Below are 11,613 nucleotides of genomic sequence, written 5' to 3'. Positions count from 1 at the left end.
AATTAAAGAGAGGAAACAGAATATGGCACAAGGTTAGGCCATTACATGGTTCCAACTGTTTGTATTTTATAGGCAGGTGCAGGGAGGGATGAGACATGCACTACATGACTCTGAAAAGTAGCCAGAGTTTGGGCACCTCAGCTATTTTTCAACAATCTTTATTTCTGGTGTCTCCCCCACAGACAGTTCCTCCTTTACCCCTCAACCCTGTCCATCTAGCAGAAATTAGGACCAACAGAAATTATCAGATTAATACAACAGCAAAGAACAACCAGTATTATTTACAAAATTATTTAAAATTAACAGTCACTAGCAGTCACGTATTTGTACCAACAGCAATGCATTGAATTATAGTACTGTTTCCATTGACTCTTCCCTTTCATTCTCTGAAGCTCTCTGAGTCAATGTGGCAACTCTACTTATATTTGTACTATTCATCATGGTTCAGTCCGATTTTCAAATGGATGGCTGCCAAGCTTATTATTTAGCTTGGCACTTTTAGGGTTAATCATTCACTTTTATCTTTACTGATTTAAAGATATTGTGATTTGAAGGATATTCTTTTTTTCTTTTTTCTTTTTTTTTTTGCCTGATGTATCATCATAAGATTTAGAAGCTTCAAACTATAATGGATTTGTATGATTCAGCTCAGGACTTGAGAAGGAAATCAGTGTTAGAAAGAATGCAATATATGCAGTGACTTTAAACATTATGTCAAGTGTAGGAGTGCCCCAAAATACAAATATCTTCTCCCACAAGATATTAGAGCAGAATGCCTGCCATAGTTGAAGTTGAGAACCATTTTCTGTTTAAAGTCAGCTTTTCAAAGTGCTCCAAATCTACATGCCTGCTTGGAATACCTTGAAATTTGGTGTACATACGGAGGTAGAGGGTAGGGGTAGTACTTCAAATTCTAGGGTCACTATAGCCTTGTGTTCCTGATCAATTGATCCTAAAATATAGCTTTTCATACTGCTAACAGATTCTCTTTTGCACGTGACTGGAAATCAAAGCAGGGCTCTGATCATGCTCTAAATGATCTCAATCACTCAGCATTTGCCCCACTTAGTGTATGGCACTCACTAGCCCTTTCTGAAAGCAAAAGAGAACATAGCATTAAAAAACAAGTATATGCACTCATGCATCTTTAACTCTGCCACCAAAGCTTGCAATAGCCACTAGGAATGATCTGTCAGCACTCCATCATATTCACTGTTAAGCATACCTGCGCAGAATGGCTCAAAGGTTCACTGGAGCAGTTGGGCAGAGCTGTGATATGAGATGATTTGGATTCCAACCTGTTGACAGTTTTATACTTTGGTTGTTACAGTAATTTTAAGTATTGGCTGGGCCTTCTCATACACTGTTCCCTGCACCAACATTTTCTCACAGCACAATGCCCCAAGCTCGACATATCCAACTCATTTTTCTCTTCTGGTCATGCTATCAATTTTGAAGCTGATAGTATTTAAAAAGCTACTATCATATTGCACTCCTGCATGTTCTGCTGCATAAATATATCACAAGCAGCAGCTTACTGGAGGGTTGCACGTTTCCTTGGTTTGGTAGCCCAAGTTGCACTTTCACATGAGGGACAAGAAAGAGGGCTAAGACTACATTGCGGGGGGCAGGAAATCTTGAAATTTTAGCACAATCACTGGGAGTGGAGATCTCCTAGAATGACTAGGCCACAGCAGGTCCTGAGTCCTACCTACACTTAGAGGCAGGGATGAACTCAGATCCCACCAGAGAGATAGGTGCACCTAAAGCCCAAACTACATGGGGAGCATGGACAGGGACACACAGATATTGGGCATTAAATTCATGCTTATCTGTAGGACTTAGCTATGTGTTGAATAGAATACCAAAGTTCAGTACTGTTACTCCAAAGGAATTGAATGTGCCATGTACTAGATGGGGTAAATGAAATCTTTCAAATTCAATCACAACCAAAATTGACACCACACATTGTAAGAATGAACTGGAAAAATCTGCCAACCCTAGGCCTTGCCCTGTGGCTATGCCTTGGGAACCCCTAGCTCAAGCCCATGGAAATAGAAGCAGACTTAAATAATAGCTCTGAGGCATCTGGACCGGCACATTCATTTCATAAGCTATTCTTATCCCCCTTTGCACTTCCAGTGCCTAAAAGCTTGAGATATGCCTCACAGAGGCCCATTCTCCACTCCTTGCTATATACTTGTGTGCAGGCCAGGCGCGAGCCAGGCCCTTTTTCGTGCTGCACGTGGGCTGTGGCCAGCAGCCCGAGCACGCGGGGTCAGAGAGAGGGCGCGTCAAGCTAGAATTAGGCACAGACTCGTAGCGGTAGATTAAAAGATTGTTTACTTACACCGGAGATGGTTGCGGTGCAGGCTGGAAAACTTGCTTGAGTTGCAGTTACAGACAAAGACAACACGAACGGTCATGTGGAGTTTGCTAGGTTCCACAGAAACAGAGCTCCAGATGCTCTGGACAAGCGCGCCACCAAAATAGGAACTTCGTAGATACGTCTTATAAAGAATTATTGCTCGAAGACGGGAAGAGGTGAGCGATGGATCAGGTCGCCAAACTCCTCTGAATCTCACACAGGGTTTCTATTACCCTGCCGTGTACCCAGAGTCCCCACGAGATGGATGTGGAATCCTCTTCAGCTTGGGCGGAAACCGCTCAAGCCTCTTATACGGCTAACAGGCCAATCGTTAGCCGCCACGTGGGAATAATTTAGAACTAGCCAATAGCGGGACACAAATTTGCATGTGGGTGGCAGGAACTCCTTTGCACCGTGCATTTCTCTTGCAACTTGAGCAATGCACCCTGCAAAGGAAGCTGCAAATAGGTGGGAAACTCTTCCTTGCACCGGGGTTCTCCTCTGCAGCAGAAAACTCTACCATGCAACGAAGCTGCAATTTGGCGGGGATAATTCTAGTGCCGAAGCACACACAAAATCATACCTCTGGGTTATGACAACTTGGTGCATGCTTTTTGGTATGCCTGTTCTCAGTTTCTTGCATACAGGTAAGGAGAAGCACAAAGTTCATTAGCCACAGATGGTGAGGTTGATATCTCCTTTCTGCAAGATGGCATTTGCATTTGTATCCATAGGTGCATTTCTTCTACAAGGACATGGTTGTGTCTTGTGTTCTGAAACATTTGGTTTCTTCCAAAAAGATTGTCCAGATTTGGAGCATAATGGCCAAGAGGATCATTAGGAGGCATGACTGTTATATCTTCTTCTGTGAACACACACTTAACTAGATTCAGTTTCTAACAAGCTACCAGACCTCAAACTGGCATCACCTCCCTAGGTACCACAATGAGTTTATATATTGTATATTGATTAGTAGCAATATTTTCTCCTTTCATTGGTATATATCTTGACTAGCCAGTTATTCTGATGTTTGTTGAACTCTTTAGCTAGATCCAGATGTGCAGGCACATGCGTTTCCCTAGGGACAATATGTACCACTACTACCTGTCCCTGGGGAACACCTATGCATGCGCAATCTGGAATATGGCACCTTGCCCTGGGTAGGGTAGGGGGGGCTGGCCCCAGCAGCCTTACCTGGGATTCTGGGGCCCTTCTGGGGCTCCAGCAACAGTGATCCATGCAAATTATTCACAAAAGCCCATGTGGCTCTGTTGCTCCATTTGCTTTCTGTTTCCAACTTCTGTTTCAGTTTGGAACTCAATTCACACAGGTTCTTTTTCATTCACTACTCTGACACCATATAGTGACCACCAGGATCAATAAAACAGGCATATGAATGAGAACAACACATTTTAATCTGTGAAGTAGTACACATCTGCAGACCCTTTATCTGTCTCTTTCTACTTGACCCCTAACTTGCTGCTCCCTGAGAGGCTCTCTCCCAATTCTCAATTCCAATTGCAATAGATAGAGAGTATCTATAACTTATAACTTCTATCACTATAGGTTGCTCAGTCTCAGCCATAACCTTCAACTTGCTCTTTACCGTTGTGTGTAGACAAAACGGGGGCCCTAAATTGAAGCGGTGGGTTTAAAAAAACACCACTTCAATTTAGGGCTGATTAACCCCCCATGCTGGCCTCCCACCCCACTGATTTCCCTGCCTCTCTAGCAGGGAGGGGAGAACAAGCTGCTGGCAAGCGGAGCAGTTCCTGGGCTACGGAGGGGCTGGTGCTTACCTCTGCAGCAGTGGTGGCCATCCCACAGGTGGCACCCACCTGCAGGCAGCAGGCTGAGGCAGTCCTGGGGGTCACTGCACCCACAGAGGGAAGCACCGGGCCCCTGCACAGGTCAGGCAAGCAGGTAGGCTCCAGAGGGGAAAATAAAAAAAGATCAGGCTTGCTGCTTTTCTTGGGTGGAGCTGCCTTCCTGGGCTGCTGTCAGGCTGCCTGTAGGGCTTCCTGCAGAGCTATGGAGCTACATGGAGTCTAGTGCTTCGCTCTGCGTCTGTAGGGGCAGCAAACTAAAACTCCTCGAAGGAGCAGCAAACTAAAACTCCTCCTGCAGCAAACTAAAACTCCTCCTGCGCCCCAAGTCATTTAAGGCATATTGCAGCCAAATTTCCTACAGTGGCTGGAATTAATGCACAATATGTCACTGAGGCATGCAAACACCGACACCATTAAAGCGGTGCAAAAGCTTTTAGCCCAGTTTAAAGTGTCATGCACACACACCTCTCATTTTTTCTACACACGGCCTGTAACAGCTAGTGCAAAGCACAAATTATAATATAATTGGAAGAAGTAAAAAAATCATATGTGGTAAACAAAGCAAAAGTCACTCTAGGCCATGTCATGAAAAGGAGCTGAAGAGAATGAAACTGAATACAAAGAACTGGAGTGATTACTTATCTGTGTCCCCCACATGGTGAGGATTTGATAATTCCTGCTTTACAAAAAATTCTCTGCATATCTGTAAGGGCTAGGCTTGGTTAAAGTTGCATGCAGTGCAACCGAGCACTTTCGCAGTCCTGACTGTCAGTATCATAATCACTTGTCTGTATGCTATAGTGGTGGAAGACTCTCTTCTGCCACGTCTTGATGTTTAAAGATGATCTCAATCAGGAGGTGGTAATTCTAACTTACACTGGACAATGATATCTCGATGTAGGTCTCTTCTGGGGCCCTAACCTCCTCTATACCCCGACCTAGTGCCACCCAGATGTTATGCCTCCATTCATTTGCGGCAGTCTTAACTGGCAACTTTTTCTTTCTATTTCAGGCTCATGCACATCTTGATGGAATAGAATTAACATGGACTACCAGACTTTTTCTTCAGTCTCAGGCAAGTCCTACGGTTGGTCTCTCTCGAGGTTAAGCCCTTTAGTAGCACAATTACATCAAGAAAATAATGCAATGAAAAAGAAATAAAGCCCACCTGGGCTGATGTCTCTGATCCACCCTTGGTCCCAGGGTGTATTGCTCAGTTTGGGGATTTCCCCTCCTTGTGTTCATCAGGTTGAGTTTCTGGCTACCTGACTCAGTATGCCACTGACCTGTAGAGGCAAAGGCACAGCAGACCAAACTAACAAAAAGAAAAAGAAAGCAACTTAAAGTCAATAACCTTATAACTGGGCTCAGCTGCTCTCCTTCTGGTAGGCCCTTCCACCGTGGCAGTTCCCCCACCACTTGCACCGCTCTGCTTGGTGGCACCTCCCAGCTTAAATGAGCTCCTCAGCACTTCACAGCCAGCTGGCTGCTGGCTCTCCACCGTTGCGTCCATCCTACCCGTCCTCCCAGGTCTCAGCACACAGAAGCCCGCTCCTCGGCTCCTTGCGCTCCCCATGCTTCTCTACTTCTGGCTTTCCACTTTCCTTTTTCTTCCTCTGGGGTTGCACTAGCCTCATAGAGCAGATGCTGCGGAACTGCAGCTGCCGGGGGACTCTTCTCTCCTTCGTTGGCTCCTACCAGCTCTCGGTAAGTACCTTCCTTGTTTTCTTTCCCTCACAGTGTCACAGAATTAATCTGGTCTAAGAGTCCTTCAAAAGTACGTGATTACAGATCAGCAATATATATATGAAAAACCTAACAAATAAATACAAATATATTTAAATTGAAGAGATATTTTTAGTGCAACAGCCAACTATGAAACTTCACAGTTGGCTCCCAGTCACAGTGAAACTATACAATTTTACGCCAGCTGATGATCTGGCGCCACATGTCTTTGACGTAATTTATGACTGAAACTGATTACAAATCTATATAAGGAATTTCAAAGAGGGTCTGCGGTAGGCACCACCTAGATATCAAAAGCTTCTCTTCAAGTTTTGACTATATGCTGAGTTCTCTTAAGGAAGTCATTTAATTGTAGCTGGCACTTCATCCAGAGCAGGGTGAAGTCTGATAGCAGTTTTAGAACTACATTAGACTGGCAGCCTTAAACTATAGAATATTGTAAGGATAGCTGTATACATTGCTACTTGTTTATTTGTGTGACCATTGAGAAATTTTATATAAGTGTATAAAATACTCACATTTGCACGTATTAATTTTGATCCCTAAAACAGAGTATGTTAAAAAAAAATGATGTTTGCACAGGTGGAGTCAGCATGATGCCCCTGTAAAAAAAATAGCAGATAGATAAGGCAAACTCTGACACTGGGGCAACTTTGCCCAATTCAGTGGAAAATTAGCTGTGATGTGAGTAAAATTCTACCAGTATAAGCTGGATCACTTTCTTCCATCTATCTGCTTCCATTCCAGGGTAGTCATTTGCTAAATGCAAATAGGTTTTTAACTGCTTCCTAATCATCCTGTGGCATGGCACTATAACAGTATATACTTCCTGAGACAGCTGCACGTCTGTACATTTCTGATTTCAGTGGAATCTCCATTGGTATACAAACCTGATGTAAATTATACTATAGTATGTGAACGTCTGCCCATCCCCAGATACTTTCTTAAGAGAATAAATGAAAAGGAGTGCAAACATAGCTCAGTGTGTGTGGTTTCAATATTTTGGAAGGAGTAGAGGCTATTATTCTCTGGACTTGGCATTCCATTCATATTCTGTTAGTTTTTCTTTTTATGAAAAATCACTTTGTTAGATCAGTGGCTTCTGTACTGTATGTCTGAACATGTAATTTCTCTTTATTGAAGGTATATTTTCTCATACTTGGACAATGCTAATTAATCTCTAAAATATACAGTCATGACTGTGACCATGATTTTAATGTATTACTTTTGTATCTGGCTAAAAAACAGATAGCACTGCTAATACATTTAAACATCTATGTCTTTCTTTTGTTCAAATGTCAAGATAAAACTGAATATGAATTCTGACTGAGTAAACCCAAGAGTTTTCTTTAAGCTTGATGATATCTTGGCTGGATTACTTACTTGACTGATAAGACTTGTGCCTACAGCATGCATAAAGCTTGAGGTCCTAAGCCGCTGTGTACAACTCAGCTCAGTTCCCAACTCCACTTCTGACCCTGTACATTAGTTTGCCTATAATGAATAAAGAAATTTGGAGAAGGCAAGAATAAATGAATTATACAGTTCTTAGTGAAAGAGCCATGAAAATCTTATTGTGCTTAATAAGATAAATCCTGGAAACAGAAGATTCCAAGAAATTAAACATGATTAGAATTAGTGTGTGTGGAATTTACTTCACATGTCAGACTAGATAAAACCAGTGAAGCTTGTACTGTTGCTTTAATTTTTTGTATCATCAGTGCAAGCCAATTTCCTATCTACTTGCATTTACTAGCATTTCAGCCAATAGTTACCTATATATCTCATTCAGTGGATTACTTTAGTTTTCATTTTCATAGCTAGTCCATTCTGGTTATGTGTTGTTTCTAGCTGCAAAAAATAGTTCTGATTTTTCCAACTCATTTCATTTACCCTACCACACTTTAGGTTCTCTGTCATTGTCTATAGTATCATGTCTTGACTTAGTAATGCCACATCAGTTAAAAGTGGTCATATTTTTCATTTTTGTCCTGGAAATCAATCATTATTATAAACTTAGGCATTCTTCATTAAAAGGAGACATTTGGCCAACCATACACTGGTATGAGCTATTGTAATTTTCCCCTTTTCTTGCAAGAATATATGGATATTAGTAATTTGTAGTTATGTTAATAAGAAAAAGAGTTTGAAGCCCTCCCTTGCTCTAGGAGAGCAGTTCTTATGCTCATATGGCATTTTCCTATGATAGGAGCTGATGCAGGAACATTCACAGCCACAAGTACCATCTCTACTACCAATTTAGAGGAAAATTTCCAGCTACCATCAATAGATGCAATATTAGCATCCTCCAACCATTCAAAAATAATTCCGAAATGTTTTGTGACTGCCAGTTCTCTCTGAAATATGATTGTGACTGAGGATATTAGCAAGAAAGTCAAGTAAAAAGTCAAACAAGGCTATCTTACAAGAACCAGCAGTGAAACCTGAGAACATTAAAAAATGCAGCACTATATTGGACAACGTTTTTGGATGAGCCATAGGATAAATATTTGATCTGAGCATGACTTCTCCAAACTAAAACTGACTTTCCCCATCCATTTTTTCACCTCCACGAGTGCTTTGATCTTGAATAGAAGAAGAATGGACTGTAAAGCCACTCAGCCAGTTGCTTGAGCTTCATGCAACATATTTTCTCCATTTTCATGGCTTCTAACGAGGTTTCTGTTGTCTCAACAATCTGTAGAAAGAAAAAATGTATGATTTCCAGAGAAAAAAAAACAAGATTATTTAGAAGAGCATAAAAGAAATTGGAGGGTAGTTCAATTCCAGTCTACTAAAGTAATGTTTCAAACAAATTTTAGAGTATCTCAAGATGTGCATTATAAAATGGATATGGGCTCCATACAAAATAGCTATAATCAGACAAGGATTTTATATCATCATAAAACTCACACTTGGCTAAAAATGATCTGCAGATGAATGCTGAGGTTGTAGCAGGGTTTACTGCATTCTAACATGGGTTAAGTGATAGCACTAGAGAGACAGCATCCAGTAGAAAATAAGGAAGGGATTTATTTTGTAATTTTAAAAATTATAATTGCAATTGAGACTGATTCTGAGCTGAGAAAAGCAATATTATCCATTAAATTATAACAAATTGCAGTGTTAAATTTTCATTATTAGGTGTTTTAAGAGGTTTTGTGTTCTTATTTTCATTTTTTACATAGAAATTGAATTAGGACTTTTTATTGCTATAGTACAATCACATCAGTGGTGCATTGGTAAAATAAAATAATTCAAATAACAATAAAGTCAATCAAAAGAAGAAAATAAACCATGTTATACATTATTGAAAACATTTAAGAAATGTACTTTTCCCTCAGATGTTCTAAAACTTATCATAATTAATATAAAAAGTACTCAGACTTTAGCTGAGGGAGCAAGAAAACATATAATAAAAAACTCACTTTAATTATATAAAGTTATTATAACTTATTTATTTACTGTTGTGTACTGAAGGGCATCAGCATCAAACTACACACCCAAAATCAAAGTTGGGAGGACATACAGCTTCTCACTTTGTACATACAAATACACGTTTATGCCTTCATAAAGATATTCCTGCATTTGAAAGTTTCTCTAACTCTCTTCCAACTATGCAGTTGCTCCAATAAAAGACATCTTCCAAATAAATCCTTGCCTCTCACATAATTCCTGGACCATCACAACTACATCACTCTAACATTTCATAAAGATACACCCACAATGTTTACACATGTCCTTCAAGGAACTTTGAAGAGAAATTTTGGCCTTAAACTTTCATTTTGTTTTTATTTTGCTTTTTAATGTACTTAATCAAAAAACAGTTTTTTTCTTCCAGAGAAAGGAGTATCCCCCCACACACCATGACCTCACACACACTGCTAACTATAACGAGCTTGTCACTGTTGGAAATGTTTTTTTCAAAGTCTTTACCAGACGCACACAAATTGTTATGAATTATATGAGCTATACCAATACCAGTTGGTGAATATGGAGACAATGGGACAGCTTCTCATATATGATTACTGATACCCTTCTCCTCATGCAGTTAAGAATTTGCATCCTTCATAGCTGCAGCTGTCTGTCAAGGAACCCAGCAAGTGGTTGTCCTATAAAGGCACTTGGCCAGCACTTTTCCCAATGCATATACAGCATGAAACTTCTGTGATATGAGCCATTTCCTTTGGCCTCAGGGTGCAATGTCGAAAGTTGTTCCAGTATGATTGTATGATCATTAGTAATGGAGAGTAATTCAACCTCATCAGCTGCATTTCTTTTAATGGGATTTGAGGTAGGGAATGGAGGAGTTACTAGAAAATAGGACAGAAAAAGAAAAACAGCTTGGTTCGAAGCCAGAAAAGTGCCAGTATTCATCAGCATTGACACAGAGGTCTCACACTGGGAACAGCAAGGCGTAGTTTGGTTAACATCCATTGAGACTTTTAAATAAATAAATAAATACAGACTTGGAATATCCCATTCCACTACACCAAGTGAAAATACACCCTGAATTGGGAGTAATGGAAAGATCACTGAGAAATATCAACACTTAGTCTACCAGGAACCAGCAAAAGACTTGAGTCTCTATCATGTCTGACCATTCCTACAGCGTGACATCATCCATCTTTATTGTTTGTATACATTACAGTGAACCCAAATAAATTTGGTAAGGAACTACATTACTTGAGGGGATATGGATGTCACTGAAAAAATATCCTTAGAGATTGTACATCTGTATCACTGACAAAATATTTCTCTCTCTCTTGTTGAGAAAGTGCTTACAAAAATGCTGCTTTTTATTCTTTCAATAAATATTGTCTCTCCCTTAATTCATACTATTAAAAATAATAAGAGAAATATAATACAACTTTAAATGAGAGTTTATATATCACATTCTTTATGACAGCTGCTTTGATTTCATTTTAAATTAGCAAAACCTTTATGTTGAGTCTTTGGAGCTGACCTTACAGAGCAGCAATACCATTAGCCACAAAGCATATGTTTCCTATTTAGTGTATCTGAGGTAATAGTACTCATGAGAGTGGGAGAAATGAGACTGCAACTTTCAGGAAAAAGTAGAAATCTATGCACCTTTGAATGGCATTAAAGTCACCTCAGACACCTGAAAATATGAAGTAAAATGGGTGTAGTCTTACAAAGAGCTGCACAATGAGTTCCTAAGAACCACATAGCTTACCCACTCCATTAACATGCCATATCTAGCTGGTCAGAACCATTTGGGAGGTTGTACATCTTTTGTGATCCCTATTTGAAATGAAGGGTCTGATTTGCCACTGTGTTACTTCAGTTTTAAACTGTTGTAATTCCACTGATTTGTAAAAATACCGTCAACAGAGCTATGCATTTGTTAGAGTTATGGAAGCTAGAAGAGCTACTCCAGTACATATCAGAGGAGAATTTGGCTTACCATATTCACAAGAGGGCTGAATTACAATTGCTGCAGGAAGCATGATTTCCAACTCTCAGATTTTTGTGCGTGGAAGATCATACCAATCAGTGTTGCTTTCACATACTTACATTCTGTTGCTCAGTACAACATTGTATTCTCATTCTTCTAGGTTAAGCTAATGCCCAGCACAATTTCTCTGCCCACCACTGGCTTTCTTTTCATATCTCCATGCATTAAAGGCCTATTTTATGTCCTTT

Source organism: Alligator sinensis, unplaced genomic scaffold (assembly GCF_000455745.1).
Source record: "Alligator sinensis unplaced genomic scaffold, ASM45574v1 scaffold1092_1, whole genome shotgun sequence".
Lineage (NCBI taxonomy): Eukaryota > Metazoa > Chordata > Crocodylia > Alligatoridae > Alligator > Alligator sinensis.
This window is presented reverse-complemented; position numbering follows the sequence as displayed.